At 34.0% G+C, this 16,770-nt stretch overlaps 1 pseudogene; it reads left to right on the top strand.

The window, feature by feature from the left end:
• The window catches only part of LOC100735592 (eukaryotic translation initiation factor 2 subunit 2-like), a 30,513-nt pseudogene extending 15,296 nt beyond the window's left edge, over window positions 1-15,217 (top strand).
• The last annotated feature ends 1,553 nt before the right edge of the window (window positions 15,218-16,770 follow it).

The following is a 16,770-nucleotide window of genomic DNA, read 5'->3' as shown; positions in this document are numbered from 1 at the left end:
GAGTACAACTTCGTATACTGTAGCATTAAGTATATCAAAACAATGTAGAACCATTTAAGAGAATGACAGTATTACAGAGTATTTCGAATCGACTAACAGAAAATGAACAATGGTTTCTGTATAATCTCCTTGACTTTAAAAGGTTTTTGCTTATACTATCGTACATAATAAAATCCAGTAAGATACAACCTATTTAGACCATTGGAGACAGAAGGACAAAAGCTAGATGAGACTTCAAAACAAGATGATACTAAATCAGTATTACCTATTAAGATGTCATTTTCTCCAAAATAGCTGTTTCGATCATCCAATCTTCTCTGTCTCATTTCTGTTGAGCTCTTATTCTGTCAGTAGCTGTCAGTTTGTCTTCTTCACTTTGTTCTCTGCTCCATTCGTTGTGGCCTCCACTATTTCTGAATTCTTTGTATTTTTGTTTTTTTAGAATATCCTGCAATACTCTCTGTAGAGTTGAATTGGTGGTTGCAAATTCCCCCAGTTCCTCTTTATCCTGGAAGCACCTTGTTTTTCCATCAATTTCCAGGGACAGTTGTGCAGGATATCTCAATCTTGGCTGGAGATTATTATCTTTCAAAGCTTGAATTATTTCCCCCCACGCTCTTCGTGATTTGATGGTTTGTGCAGAGAAATCTGCTGTAATTCTGATGGGTGTTCCCTTGTAAGTGGTCTGTTTCTTGTCTCTGACAGCTTTTAATATTCTGTTCTTGTATTGAATTTCTGGAATTTTTATTATTATATGCCTGGGTGTAGTTCTGTTTGGGTTGTAGGTGGCTGGGGTCCTGTATGCCTCATACATCTGAGTATCTTTACCTTTTGCTAAATTAGGAAAATTCTCCTGGATTATTTCTGTGAGTAGCTTTTGTAGTTCACTTGTTTGTGTCCCTACTTCTTCTTTTATGTTCTTAATCCTTAAGTTATGGATCCTCTTATCATCTTCTTGTTTTTGTATTATTGCTGTTTGTTTCTTTGTTATTTTTAAGAAGTTTTTCATTTCATTCTCCCATATTACAAGTCTGCCCTCCAGTTCAGATAGTCTGTCCTTAGTTTCTTTCAAGCTGTTATGCCAGTCTTCGATAGACTTCTTAGTATCTTGGTAGTCCCTTTGAACCTGCTTCACGTATTCTATGCTTTCTCTGTTTTCTCCATCAAACAATTCTCCCCTTTTTTTCTGTTCTTCCATTCCACCACTTGTTTTTTCTTGGGTGGTACTTAGCATTTCTCTAACTATTCTGCCTACTTCTAGCTTCAGGTCGTTGATAACTTCATTCCTGAATTGGTCTATGAGGCTCTCTATATGGCGCCTTATGTGTATTGGTGCGGTGTCTGCTATTGCCTGATTCTCAGAATTGGGGGCCGAGGAGCCTTTCTTGTTGCTGCCTCTTCCCATGCTGCCTCTTCTTCTCTGTTCCTTATATATGCAAGCTTATATAAGAGGCCCAGCTTCTCTCCCAGTCAGCCACAGCCTGATCGAATTGCGCCAGTTAGGTGTTCCCGCTCACCGCTGCGCACCAGGGAGTTACGGACCAGGCAGCCTACGCGTCTCCCCTCCCGGCCACCGTCAGGCTCTGGGATCTGGGTTGGGACAGCCTACGGGATCCGCCAGCAGCGTCACGCAGGCCAGGCACTTTTCACCAATCCCGCCCAAGAGGGGAATGTGTGGCGGGAGTCGCCACCGCGCCCTGCTCCCGCAGGACTGCTGGGGCCCAGGAAGTCCGCTGGAGTCAAACTGTGGCTCAAACTGTGGCGGAGTGTCAGTCTCCCTCACTCACCTCGCCACAAGTCAGAACATGCCTCCCTGCCCGTCCTGTTTTCGACTCCGTTCGCAGACTCCCGCTCCCAGAGTTTCCGCGCGTCTCTCTCCTTGCTGAGCCGATGTAGAGGCAGCCAGCCACCGCGCAGCGGGAAACCCAAATCGCGGCTTCCAATGGCGCGGGGTCCAGCCTCGGAGCAAGGCTTTTCTGTTCCTGTTTTAGCACCAGGACTGCATTCCAAGTTGGTTTCTCTCAGCCGAGTTCGTTCCTGAGTCAGCAGAGCATAAATCCACCAGCTTATGTCTCTTTAGTCCGCACCATACCTGGCTTCTGAGCCTAGTTTTTCAGAGAGCCTCCGGCAGTTGCTGTTATCTGTCCGCCATGTTCTCCCGGAAGCTTATTTTCTTTTTGATGTGATACCAAAGTGGTTCCATTTAATTCTTAGTTATTTTAAGAAAAGAAAAAGGGCATATTAGTTGTGTTTCTTTATATTACTAAATTACATTCCTCATCTAACAAGATTGGTTTCAGAACTGTGGCAATAATATAATGTTATCTTAAGATCAATGTTCTCTTGCATTTAAAATCTATGCCAGGCTTTAATAAAAGAGTTGAAATAGCCATAATTGTCATTCAGTGATAATTCTCTGAATGCATATAAAATCTCAGTGTTATGTGACTACTCAAAATTCAGAGAAAGTTATTTTTCAGTTTCTACAGGGATTTGCTCCAGGATTTATTATGGATATGAAAATCTATACATATCAAAGTTCATTGGTGATTAAGTCCCTTATTATAAAATGTCATGCTATTGCCCTATAACTTCCACACAAACTCCTATACACTAATAACGTTTAAAATACTTATAATACTTAATATGATATAAATGCTATGAAAATTGTTATATTGTATCATATATGGATAATGGCAAGAAAAATTATCAGTATCTGTTCAGCACAGCTGCAACATTGTATAAGTACTTTTGACCCATTGGGAGTTGACTGTGGATATAACCCCATTAAATATGCAAAGCTGATAGTAAAAAAAAAAAATGGCTTAACGATAGGGAGTCTCTGCTTCTCTAAATTGGTCTAGTAGAGTAACCAACCTGACTGAAATCCTTTTGCAAAAGCTTTCCTAGTGTTTCAGTTATTAAGAAAAAGAAATCTCTGTTGAGTACTCTAATGTTAAAGACCAGTATTTGTCTATTAGAGTTCAAATTTTAGCTATTTGTAACATGTTAGCTGTATGTGGCCACAAATCCTGCTTTCACCTTTTTGGAATATGAGCAGCTACATATTTCAGCTACAGTACAGATGTTTACACAAACTGTCCATTGGACAATGAAATGTAAAAACTATATTATCTGACAGCAGTTAACACTGTATGGCAGGAGAGAGAGAGACAGACAGAGAGAGACAGACAGACAGAGAGACAGAGACAGAGAGAGAGAGAGAGAGAGAGAGAGAGAGAGAGACAGAGACAGAGACAGAGGCAGAGAGAGACAGAGACATAGAGAGACAGAGCATGCACAAAAGAGAGACAGACAGACAGACACAGCATGCACAAGAGAGATGGATACAGACAGAAAGACAGACAGACACGGAGACACAGCATGCACAAGAGAGAGAGAAACAGAGACACAGAGACAGAGACAGAGACAGCATGCACAAACAAAAGACAGAGACAGAGACACAGCACGTACAAAAGGGGGGGGGATGACGACTGGGTATATTTCTTCATTTTATTTTCATTTTCCAAAGATATCTATGTATAGAAATGGTTTGGCTTGAGAAATTGAAAACCTGCACTACTGAAAAGGAGAATATGGTTTAACAACAATTAAATTTCCCAAAGTGCAAAGAACAAGACAACAGAAAATAGCATCTCTAATACAACAAAATGAAAATACTAGAGAAATTGGAAAACAACCAGTAAAGTATTCATAGAGGAAAGTATCAGTGTCCTGCAAATATTATACAGAGCCCTACTTCTTTGCTTCTGCATCATGAACTAAGATGACTGAGATACACTCTTATGGAGCTACACTTCTTTTAGCACATTTCGTCCCAGATGAGCCCTACTTTATTGATTCTTTACTGTAATCCTTCACTAGAAGCTCAAAGCCTTATAAATGAGTATTATAAACTTATAACTAAGTCAGTACCAAATGAATTAGAAAAGTTAAACACCTTTTTACCTACTTTTCAAATTTTATTAACAGTTTCTTTATTCCTAAATTTATGAAATTTACCTCGAGAGCAGTCTTTTCTACATGGTTAATTTCTAGGAGACTGTTGTCTGATCCAAAATAACCAGATGAGTAGTTTTTGTTCTCACTGATTATCAGCAATTTTTCACGGATTTGTCCACAAATAAATTTATGTTAACTCTAGAAGAACTCTAGTTTTTATATTATTTGCTATTGTTGGGATATCATACTTGTAGTGTAGTCAGAGCAGTAGTAGAAGCATTAGCAGTAGTGGTGACAGTAGTGTGCTTTTCCTTCTAAACAACCTAAATCATATTAAACCATTTCAAATTTCAATGATTACTTATAAAATATCTGTCTTGTGTGGAGGAAGATCACTAAACAAAGATATCCTTTCATTCTTTCTAATTTTATACTATGGAAGAAGTTTACAAAGACCAAGATCTTGATTAAATGATCTTTGTTTTGGGGAGATTATTTAGGATGTAAAACAAATGGAGATTTCTCCCTTCAATAGTAAGAAGAATTAATTGCATTTCCACAGTTGTAATTCCATATGTGTGTACCTGGATTTTATATTTCTTCCCCCTCTCTGCCTTTCCACAGTATTTATTCCTGTCTCTTTTGCCCTTTCCTGAGAAACTTTAATAATGTATTAACAAAAGTAAAATTTATTATATTACCCAGTATAGTATTTCAAAATCATACATTTTAATGTGCTAAGGTTATCTCAATATTGACTCATCCTGAAATTTGTTCAGTATAATTCACAGATTACAACAATCTGTAGGTATGATTAATTCACACACACACTAAAGCCTGTGAATATAATATATCTGATTATTAACTTTGCACATATTTTCTTTTGTGATTTGCATAATTCTCTTTGCATCACAAAATCAGTGCTCAAGATAAAAAAAAAGTGCTAGCATATCCTACTTTTTCTTCGAGGTTACATAATTACTTCCCAAATAACTAGACATTGATTCATTATGTTAGCAATATCCAGAATACTAAGTTTCAAATACACAGGTCTAAGCATGACCCTTGTATGTCCTTTAACATGAACATTAGATTCATAATGGAAAAGTCTCAGTTTCAATTTAAAAACAGAACAGGGTTTTCTTATATTTGAAAAGTGATGCTTGTCACCACGAAGGTCCCTGATATCACCCAGGTTTCACTTAGACCAATCAGTTTTCTCTCACAGGAAATGAGTTTTTAAGAAGCAATCTAAGAACAAATAAAATTGGCCTCAATTTGAAGTTTCCTTTTTATAAAAGAAAAGTCACACATAAAAAATCAATTAAGTTACCAGATACCAAGCGCTATGCTTCTATGTAATAGGTACTTCACAGTAAATGCCAATATTCCACAAATATCCCCAGTGAAGTTTCTGAAATTTAAAACCACTTTCTCAATACTATAGCATTTGATGTGCTCAGTTTCAGTTCTCACTTTACAAACGTGCCCAAATGTTACTTCATTGCATGTAACTGAGTAAGACGAAGCAATGCCCATATTCAAACACTGAGTAAAGTTTTAGTTCATGTTTTGAACATAATACATAAAGCCGGCTTCTCCATTTCTTGTTTGTTGTAACTTAGTATATGATGGAATATTATTTATGCCTGAATAAGTAAGTATGAAGCATTTATTTGATTTATGTACCTGTGTGTGCATATTTGTAGATACTATATCTGCTCTTTTCAGTAACTTGTATTCTGAAATGAATACACACAAATTGCATATACAAACATGTATATATATATGTCATTTATTTATAGTCTCATATGACAGATTCTGCTAGCCTGGGGTTTAGCTACATCTTCCCAACTTGGTACCAGACACAGAGAAACAATTTATCTCTCCAAGAGTAACTTCTGTGTTCTCTTCCTCATTCCAAAGTTAAATATCCTGCGCCCTTTTTGTGTTTCACACGTGCAGATACTCCTCCAAATTAGCAGTTAATATGTCATTTTGCCCACCTCTCAAATTCTCCGCCCAACCAAAAGTGATAAAAGTAGTCCCATTTCTTTGTTCTTATTTGAAAGCCTTTTTAGTCCCTGCCCCATAAGTATCTCCCTTTTATTAGTTTATAACATGAAAAATGGAGTTGTGATTTATTGTGTATGCATATTCTCAAGATATGACAGAATTTAGGAAATTGATAATCACTTTAGTTTTAAATAGATTTAATAGTATTTGTTTAAGTTATCTTTTGTCTGTCTCCTAAATACTTCAAGAGAATTAGAAAAGGCAGGAGAAAAACTGTGAAAAGAAAGAGTAAAAAGAACATACAGAGAAAAGAAGCTAGAAATTAAAAGTAATGCAGTTTAAAAAATATTCTGTTAAATGTATCAACTAAGAATCCATTCTTCACAGAAAAAATATCTTCATCTTTTTACAGAATGTATTTTATTCAGTCACTCATTTTTTATTTTTCCTTTTATCTCTCACTATCCAACTCTTCTCCTTATTCAATCACTACCCCACCATTTTTTACGTATTTCCCAGTATATGTGAAATATGAGGAATTATTTGTGTCATCCACCAGATTTTTATGGGCAAGTCCTTTAACATTGTCTTACAGAAATATTGACTACATATATTCAGCTCAGTACTATTTACTGAAGTGACTATTGTGGTATGGTTTGAGTCATTGACTTACAATTTTTATTGATAATATAGGTTAAATTTTTCTCATGACTTATGAGCATCACTTTAAAAAATTATATCGATATATTTCTTATATCAGTACTTTCCCTCCAAAAAGTTTAGCTTTCTGCTTTTGAGAAGACAATTCTAGTATATTTCTGTTCATATTACTTTAATTATTTTTTCTTCCATTACAATCCAACCATAACAGATTTATAGCATAGTTTTTAGTAGAAATCTAATAATGTGTGCCATGTATCCAGTAGAGTTGACTATCCATCTTAATATCACTAAAAACACGAAATTATTTCCCTAAAATTTCAAATGCAAGTTTTTGCCATACATTATATGTAAGTACCATAGTACTTTTTGGTTAATTTACCTTACTTTTATCTATTTTTTGGTGTAAAAATTATTTTCAATTTTATTTGTATTATAATGCCAAAATTTGATTATTAAATTTGGGATTCAGTTTCACTTTTGACACATATATTATTTAAAATTATTTTAATTTAAAGTACTTTCCCTATCATTCATAAAGGTTACTATAAAGAATATCAGATGACAATTTATTTTTGAATTCTATTTCTGGAATTAAGTAACTTTCACTTACACAACTCCATATGAGATACTATTTACCAAGTGACAACTGGGATATAAATTATAATTAAATATTGAAAAAATACCAAGATAATTTCAGTTTATTCTATTCCTGTCACCTGTACTCATCACAGTTGCCAAGTCTACCACTCTGTAATGCTATGGGTCTGTAGAAGACAAGAAAGAAAGAAACTCAATAGAGGCTGGGGATTTAGCTCAGCGGCATAAGCGCCTGCCTTGAAAGCAGGCAGTTGTGAGTTCGATCCCTGGTACCGATAAAAATGAAACAAGAACAAAAACAAAAACAACTTCATACTACCCAGAAGCATCATCCTGCTTAGGTTTCTAAAAACTGCATGTCTATTAACTCATGGTAATAAACTCTAAAATGCTTTGACAATGTAAAATGCTGATTACATCCACACCTCTCTAACCTTATAAGGGCATTCTGATTATTTAAATGTTAGTAAAGTTGAATGACAACAAATAAGGTGCTAACAGTGGTTTTAAATAATACTAATCAGAAATTCATGTCTGTGTTTTCTCTGTATTTGTTGTAGCAGAATATAAAGCTCATGTAAAATCAAACCCAGTTTCTAAAGTTTATCCAAATGCTACCCATCTATCTTTTTTTAAAAATTTTATTTAAGGAGAAAAAGAAAAAAAAAAAAACAGAAAAAGGGTACCAGTAATACAGAATTTAAAAAATAACAGTAAGATAGTTAAACTAAATAAATGTCTAAAACATAGAATATATGTCTAAAAATAAGGAGACATACGTATATATGTTCCATTAAAAAACATTCAACTTACTTTAAATAGCTATCCTTTCATGTCGACTAATTTTGCAAATTTATGTTACATAAAGATCTGTTTAGTTTGTTATATTATTGTCTTCACATCTCGGTAACTTTTATTGGAAAACTACTTAGTTAAACTAAATTATGCTTATTTGACTGAACTATTTAGTGATACTATTTAGTTTATATATATATATATATATTTATCATTTTAACTCTTTGACAACTTCATTAATATCATAAGGTGTTTTATTATGTTTGTGCTTGATGTATGCATGCTTTATTTCAAAAGCTGAACACTAGATTTGAATGCAAAGTGATATCTCAATAAACATTAACATTATTTGTGTACATTATCTACCTAACCTATCTCTATTCTTCTATTCATGTATATGTATATTTTTCCACAATCTATCATTGACAAGCACACATTTCAACAAAAATTAGTAATTCTGCTTATAGTAACGTTAAGAGAAAATATTAATTCAGCCAGAAAACCTGTCATGTGAATTTTTGGTTTGTTCTTTTTTTTCTTTTCACATTGCTCTAAGCTGTTTCATTACCACTTTTTCTTCTTAAACATTATTGTTTTAAATGTCTATTGTGAGCACGAGTGTGGAATAGCTTCTTTCTGATTGCTAAGCAAAATGGTTCTGCTTTTCTTAAAAGTAGCCACCAAAAATGAGGCTTTCTAAGTAATTGCCTAACAGTAATTGTGTTGTTGAAGTTGAAATTTTTATGATAACTTTAAAAGAAAAGTCAGAGAACTTATACAACAGTCATTTAACCATCCTTTTAAAGGGTATATTTTATAGTTGAATTGCTTTATTGCAAACATCTATTATAAATCCCTAAAGGCCAAATTGCCTTTTATATCTTTAAGGCAAAAACACAACAGAATCTCTCAACAGATAAAATATAAAAGTGATTTAAAAATGATACCTCACAGAGGCAAGGAGAACTTGCATTTAAAGTTCAAAATATTTTCTCAGTATTTATACATATGATTAACATACAACGCATTTTTATAGACAAGCAAATATTTATTACTCAATGTATTCTTTAAAACAGACTTACATGTCATGTTTAACACTGAATAATCAATAATCGGATTCTAGTGACTATAGGCTTAAAAACTGCATAAATTATTGAAGTAAGTTTTTGGTTCTACTGTAAGGTTATAAAACACTTCTCTGTTGCCTATAATATTGAACCTAAATTAGTCCTCTTTATTTTTCAGAGTAGTCATAGTTTATTTTGTCTATATAATATTATATTACAATTCACTCTAATGTTGTACTCAGTTCAATGACATTCCAATATACCTTAAACTAATATGTTTATTTGCACTTTTTCATTAGATTATTATGTATGGACAAGATTTATGATATCACAACATTTACAGTTTATTGAAAGCAATTTTATTCAATTTAAACACATAGAAAAATTAATTTCAGAATATGATGATTACCAGGAAGAAAACTAAATTCATGATATGATAATCAGATTTGAGGGAAGATTTATAATATCTATTTTTTCTAATGTGATTCTTCAGAGAGATGTTGAGTTCTGTCATTTCAAGTAACTGTTCATCAGAGATGTGAAAGTAAAATTTTTCAAGAGCAAGAAAAGTTTAAGCCTCATGCCCAGCTCAAATTTTCATTTCCAATGTAAAAAAAAGAAATCTCATGTGATTAAGTGTTGGCTATTGGGAGAATATTGTATATAATAAGGTAAAAATACAAAACAGAGACTGTCTCCTAAGAAAAACTCTTGCTTGAAGAAGAAACTGTCATTGGAAAATTTTAAAAAGGTGAATAGCATAATCTGACTTAAGTTTTTTTCAAAGATTAGTCTAGCTACAGGGGCAGCGGAAAGAGTATTGTAGAAAAGCAAAGACATAAGTAAAGAAAGTGTTAAAATTTACTATAATTTCCCAAGAGACAAATAATGATGATTTTAATTCCAATGACAGCATGCTTGGCAGCTGCAGACTTGAAATATAATTGAGAATTTAGCATCAGTAGAAATTGTCTTTAAACTGCAAGTGATGGAACAGGCACAAATATTGAAAGGAGTTGTGATAGCTTGGACGCTGGAATAAAACCCAAGGAAGCAAGAAATTAAAATTTGGGGAGCAAAGGCTTTATTTTAGGCCAGGCCTGGCAACACAGCCTCCAGGAGCCAATATGGAGAGTGCATGCCTTACAGCTAAAAGGGTTGTGTTTTAAAGCCAAAAACCACAGGAATGTTGTGAACTTTGACCCATTTAGATAGCATCTGGGCCTTACAGAGCTTCCTGTAATTTCCTTGAAGTTAAGCATTTCTTAAAGAACAGCACATTTTATTACAGATAGCTGGATAAGGGGTAGGGGAGGGGGTTCCAGGAAACTGATACCTAAGGCTTTTACAGCTTTCCCAGGAAATAGAAACTTAACCTAGAAAGATAGGAAGGAGAGGGATTTACAAGGAGCTGAAACATAAGTCTTTACTGGAGATGGAATTTTAATCTCTATTGAAATGGTGCATACAGAGCAGGAAGGGGGCGCATTGGTTAGAACTAGACTATAACAGAATCTAGAGTGTTAGCTTTACATAACATATCAATAGTTCTAACATTCATTCACATTCAACAACACAATTAGAAGTATAAAAGTCATGAACAGAATTTAGCCAGACTCTGGTGAGCATACAAGGCAAAGACACTCTTGAAAATATACTTCAAAATCTGGATAAATACCATTTTCAGTCATACCATTTTAATAACTTATAAAGGAATGTATTTAAAGATCAGAGCCACAAGTGGAACATTGTGGAGGCTGTTCAATATTGCATAATTATGTAGGAAAAGACAGGCAGTAGAGAGAGAATTAGCTGGTAAAGCCAAATGGAAATGCGACAATATAATTGATATATTAAGATGAAAGAAATAATAAAATATATTTAATAATGTGTTGAAATTTGGTAAAACAAAGTCTGAAAAATAAGTTACTAAGTATACTGTCTTTCTTCTTAGAAATACTAATCAGCAACAATTTTATCAATTCAAATGGTTCATGATTAACTCAGTAGACTATGTTATTATTATCCATGAAAACATCTGTATACATGAGACAGTGGTATTATGATGGAAGAACTCAGTGTCATGGTTAGGAGGGCTAAAAAGTTCCACTATTTACTGTCTTCAAGGTGAAGAAAACTGGTGTTTATTTCAAGTATGGCTTAAATTATTGGGAAGCAGAATAGTTGATTGTGCATACTCAAATTAAAGGCAAAGAAAAGACCCCTTTCTGTAGTTGGAATCAAAAATCTTTCCCACCAACTTGTGTTGAAATCTTAGTTGTTAACTAATGGGTTTATAGTAAGTGATCAAGTCATACGTGCTCTATATATGTTGTAACCTAGTTCTAACCAATATGCCTCCTTTCTGTTCTGTATGCACCGTTTCAATAGAGATTAAAATTCCATCTCCACTAAAGACTTAAGTTTCAGCTCCTTGTAAATCCCCCTCCCCTTCCCATTCTTTTTAGGTTAAGTCTCCATTTCCCGTAAAACTTTAAGTTTTAGTTTCTTGTAATCCCCCTCACCCCTTTCAGCCTATCTGCAATAAAATGTGCTGTCCTTAAGAAATGTTTAACTACAAGGAAGTTATCAAACTGGGTCAAAGTTCACAACATTCCTGTGGGTTTTGGCTTTAAAATACAACCCTTTTAGCTGTAAGGCACACAGTCTCCATATTGGCTCCTGGAGGCTGTGTCACCAGGCCTGGCCTAAAATAAAGCCTTTGCTCCCCAAATTTTATTTTCTTGCTTCCTTGGATTTTATTCCGGGGTCCAAGCTATCACAATATACATCAGTGAATTAATCCATAGATGAATTCATATGTTGATGATATAAATGAAGGAAGCTAGAAGATCTGGCCCAGTTGAAGCAAGTGGATCATGGAACCAAATGCTTGGGGATTACATCTTGTTCATAGTTCCCTGTTCTCTGGCTATTTCTCCCTTTTTGTGACTCCTTTCTGCCATGTGATGAGCTGTTTTCCATCACTAAATCCTGCTGCCATGACCCTCTATCTCTCCAAAGCACTAAAAGCAGTGGATCCAGCTGAACATAGGTTGAAAACTGAAACCCTGAGCCAAAATAAAACATTCTTCTTTATAGTTCATTTTCTTGTGTATTTTTGACACAGCAATACAAAGCCAATTAAATACACCCATATTCTAGCATTTGCAGGCCAACCACCAGGGAGAAAGAAGAGCAAATTTAACTTTTATCTTTTTGGTTCTTTCACTCCCTTGCCAGATTGGAGGAGGCTCACACCTAATATGGAAGGTAATTTCCTTAATGAGCCTACCTATTCATATGCTTATCTCATGCAAAAACTCCCACAAACAACACTGACCTATTCAGAAATACAAAAATAATACTACAAAATAAAACTACAAAAATAATAATGCAAAATAATAATTTTACTCCATAAATGCACTGAATCTTTTACTCCATAAATGCACTAAAGACATCTACATTTTCCTGGGTTAGAAATGAATCATCACTTTATTTTCTTTCACATATAAAGAAAAATTGAAAATAAAGTCTATGAACATGTTTCTTTAAACATGAGTTAGAAAATTTATGTAAGAATTGATTATGGAATATCAAAGAACTCTTAAGTAGTTAATTTTCCTATATACTAGTTCATTGAAACTTTAATAATTAATTGAATTGTCTATAGGTAATTTCTTTAAAAATTAAGCTTCTATTAACCATTGTATTGTGAAAATATTCAATTACAACGCTACCTTGGTTCACAAATGGTTTTGTTTGTAAAAAAAATTTTGGTTCTCAAACAGAAGCATAGGTAAATTTTTGTTTATAAACTTTATATTGAGTGACAAACATTACTGCATCCATCTTTCTTGCACCAACAGAAGCATGGCCAGTTTTCCAAAAATGTACAACAAATTTGATTTTTGAACCTGTACAGTTTAAACTTTATAATGAAATTTTAAAAAAATATGTAAACCTTAAAGATAAGATTATATTTTAAAGATGAGAAAGTAAAATTTAATAGATTAAATAAAAAATAATAAAAAGAAGCAGGTGTCATTCTGATTTTTTAAAAAAACCTTAAATATATACTGCTGACTTTTTTTCAAAAATCCAAATGACATCTGCTTTTTTTTAAATATGCAGTTAACACTGAAAGAATTAAGAGATAGTGCTAGAAACTGGATAGAGAATAAGAAATGTAGACAGATAAAAGGAATGGTATAACCTTTTGGAGATCCACTAAAAATGGGACACTCTCTACATTTTCCTGTTGACAAACAGCATAGGATGCAATTTCTTGACAACTACAGCTGCAGCTGTAGTGGGTGCCTGTCACTTGCTGAAAATGACATCTTAACCATGCAGGCTTCAATTTGGACTAAGAAATAGATATGTTTTTTGACTCATCAGAAGTCACAAATTTGGACAGATTTCAGATAACTGACTCTTTGTCTCTACTATATGACTAGTGATCCCCTCACACTCTTTAGCCTGGTCTAAAAAAACTCTATCTAGTATAGTGAAACCTTATACAGAAATACACACTCAGTCCAAATAAAGCCTCATTGTGGTGGTTCTGAAAATTGTCTTGTGAATCACTGATTGGGTAGTATGAACTTAGAAGAACCTGCAAATCTGATAGCTCATGAAAAGTAATATAGTGGGTCATTCTTACCTTGCTGTGGATGTTAGAGGGAAAGATTTTGGCTTTTTTCCATTTAATACGATGTTGGGTGTTGATTTGTCACAAATAGCTTTTGTCAGATACAGTTAAGATCCTTTTATACCTATTTCCTCCAAGGTTTTTATTATGAAGGAATATTTGATTTTGTCAGAAGCTTTTTAGCCATGTATTTATATGATTGTGTAATTTTTGCTTTTGTTTCTATTTATGTGGTGTATTATGCTTATTGATTTGCTTCTTTTGAATCTTGCATCACTTGGATGAAACGTACTTGATTTGTATCACACTTTTGATGATTTGTTGCATTTTATTTGTTTCAATCTTAATACAATTGATGCATCTATATTCACTAAGGAGATGGGTGTGTGATTTTCTGTTTTAATTGGTTTTGAGATCAGAGTAATGCTGGCTTCTGGAAATTAATTTTGAATCACTCTTTACCTTTCAGTTTAAAAGTACTTGAGGAGTTTTAGTGATATAATGGCCTTAAATGTTTTATAGAATTCAGCATTGTTTCCAGAAGGCCATAGGCTTTTTGTTGTTGTTACTGTTGTTGCATATTTTTATTATCATTGCAATATTATTGCTTTATTGGAGTACTCAAAATTTTAATTTCTTCTTTGTTTAAAGTCCACTGTGGAAGCTAACGAAGAAGACAGTAGGAAGAAAGATGCTTCTAATTATCTAGATGACTTGAATTTTTTTAATCAGAAGAAAAAGAAGAAAAAAATGAAAAAGATATTTGATATTGATGAAGCAGAAGAGGTTATAAAGGATCTTAAGACTGATAGTGATATCCAAGAGCCGGCTAAACTAGAGGATGACCTTGATATTATGCTTGGCAATAAAAAGATGAAAAAGAAGAATGTCAAGTTCCCAGATGAGGATGCAATACTAGAAAAAGACGAAGCTTTAGAAGATGAAGACAACAAAAATGATGATGGTATTTCATTCATTAATGAGACAGGCCCTGCTTGGGCAGGCTCAGAGGGAGACTATATGTAATGAGGAGCTATTGAATAGAGTATTCAACATCATGAGGGAAAAGAATCCAGATATGATCGCAGGAGAGAAAAGAAAATTTGTCATGAAACCTCCACAGGTCGTCCAAGTGGGAATCAAGAAAATTTCTTTTATTAACTTTACAGATATCTGTAAACTATTACATCATCAGCCCAAACATCTTCTTGCATTTTTATTGGTAGAATTAGGTACAAGTGGTTCTATAAATGGTAATAACTGACTAGTAATCAAAGGCAGATTTCAACAGAAACAGATAGAAAATGTCTTAAGAACATATATCAAAGAGTATGTCACTTGTCACACATGCCGGTCTCCAGACACAATTCTGCAGAAGGACACCCGGCTCTCTTTCTTATCTAATCTTGTGTTTTGGATTGAAAAGAGCCTACCACAAATGCTTTTCTATTTTCTATACTAAAGCAACTTTGAATGTGACTGAGAAACCAAAAGATGCAATTGCTTTGTGGTGTTTCTTGTGCCTCCAGGTCTTGTCTCCTGGTGACTTGGCTGGAACGGTGTTCTTCATTGGACCCATGGGAGAAGGGTGTTGTGGGTCTTGCTGTGTTCTGCCTTGCTTATACCTGCTTGACATAAGGCATACACAGTGGTTCTCCCTTTTTGGGTACCAGATTGTTCATACTAAGTGGCCTAGCAGCAGTTGCTCTGCACTGAATGTGTTGACCTCAATGTTTTAAATCACTGTGACCTTTAATTTTAAAATACAGGCCAGTTGTCAAGTACCTCTGCTGTGAAGTTGTAGAAGGAGTCCCCTCCATTTAGGTCTTCCTGAGAAGACTCCATAGGGGCTGAGTTGCCTCTGTCATTATGAGTCTGTCATTATGAGTCTAGCTGCCATTTATGACCCTGTTTTCCTTATTTTATATCTATACCTACATGATTCAGAATGTTGAATATTATTGCATGAATAAATCAAGGATTAAAAAAAGAAAATGGAAAGATATTCTCTCCTCTTGGATAAGTAGAAAAATACTATCAAAGTGGCCATATTCCCAAAACATATATAGATTCAAGGCAATATCAATCAAAATAAAGCAACATTTCTCACAGATCCAAAGAAACAACCTTAAACTCATATTAAACCAGGAGGAACCAAGAATAGCAAATGCAATCTTCGACAAGAAGAGCAGATCAGGAGGTATGAAAATACTTGGCTTTAAATCACTCTACAAAGCAACATGCAAGTAGCCCATTTACCCATCAACAGATGAATGGTTAAAGAAAATGAAGGTATATATATCCAGACTACAAAGAATTATAAATTTGAGAGCATTTGTAGGAAAATGGGTGCATTTGAAAATTATAATGTTAAGTGAAATAAATGACTGTATAGTATCTCTCATAAATCATTTCAAAGTACAAGTTAAGAGCAAAGCAAAGAATTTATAGAAGAAAACCAGAAGATAGGTCTTTTGTAAATGGGAAAAGGTTCAGGAGATAGAGGACATGGGGAAGAAGAGAAGACAAAGTAAAAATATTTAATATGTATCATGTATATATGCCAAATATCCATAAAGAATATGAGCATCATTTTTCATAGCCATCATGTCATAAATATCATATGAACTAAAAGTAATGATAAAAACAGAATGAAAATGGGGAAAGGGAATTAAGAGACAGAGGGCTGTGGATGGGAAAGGGAAAAATAATCAAGAGGTGTTATCCCAATGATCCTACTCCCTGAGATGAATGCAAACTTCATGTGTTGCAAACATGTGTTAATAAAGTAAAATTTAATATATCAATGAATAAAGAAGTAAGAACTGTATTCCTGTTTCAGAGTCTGGCAGCAAAAATTAAAGATCACTAACATCAGTGGCTGAAACAGTAATATTGATCTACAGAGACTGGCATCAGCCTATTTTTCTATTGGCAACTTTTGGAGCAGACTGATAGAAACTGGCAGCATTGAATAGCAATGGTTGGTACTGACCAGTGTTTATTGGCAGAAAT

This window comes from Cavia porcellus, unplaced genomic scaffold (genome assembly GCF_034190915.1).
Source record: "Cavia porcellus strain 051 isolate PalLab524CR breed Dunkin Hartley unplaced genomic scaffold, mCavPor4.1 scaffold_4, whole genome shotgun sequence".
NCBI classification, from domain to species: Eukaryota; Metazoa; Chordata; class Mammalia; order Rodentia; family Caviidae; genus Cavia; species Cavia porcellus.
This window is presented reverse-complemented; position numbering and strand designations above follow the sequence as displayed.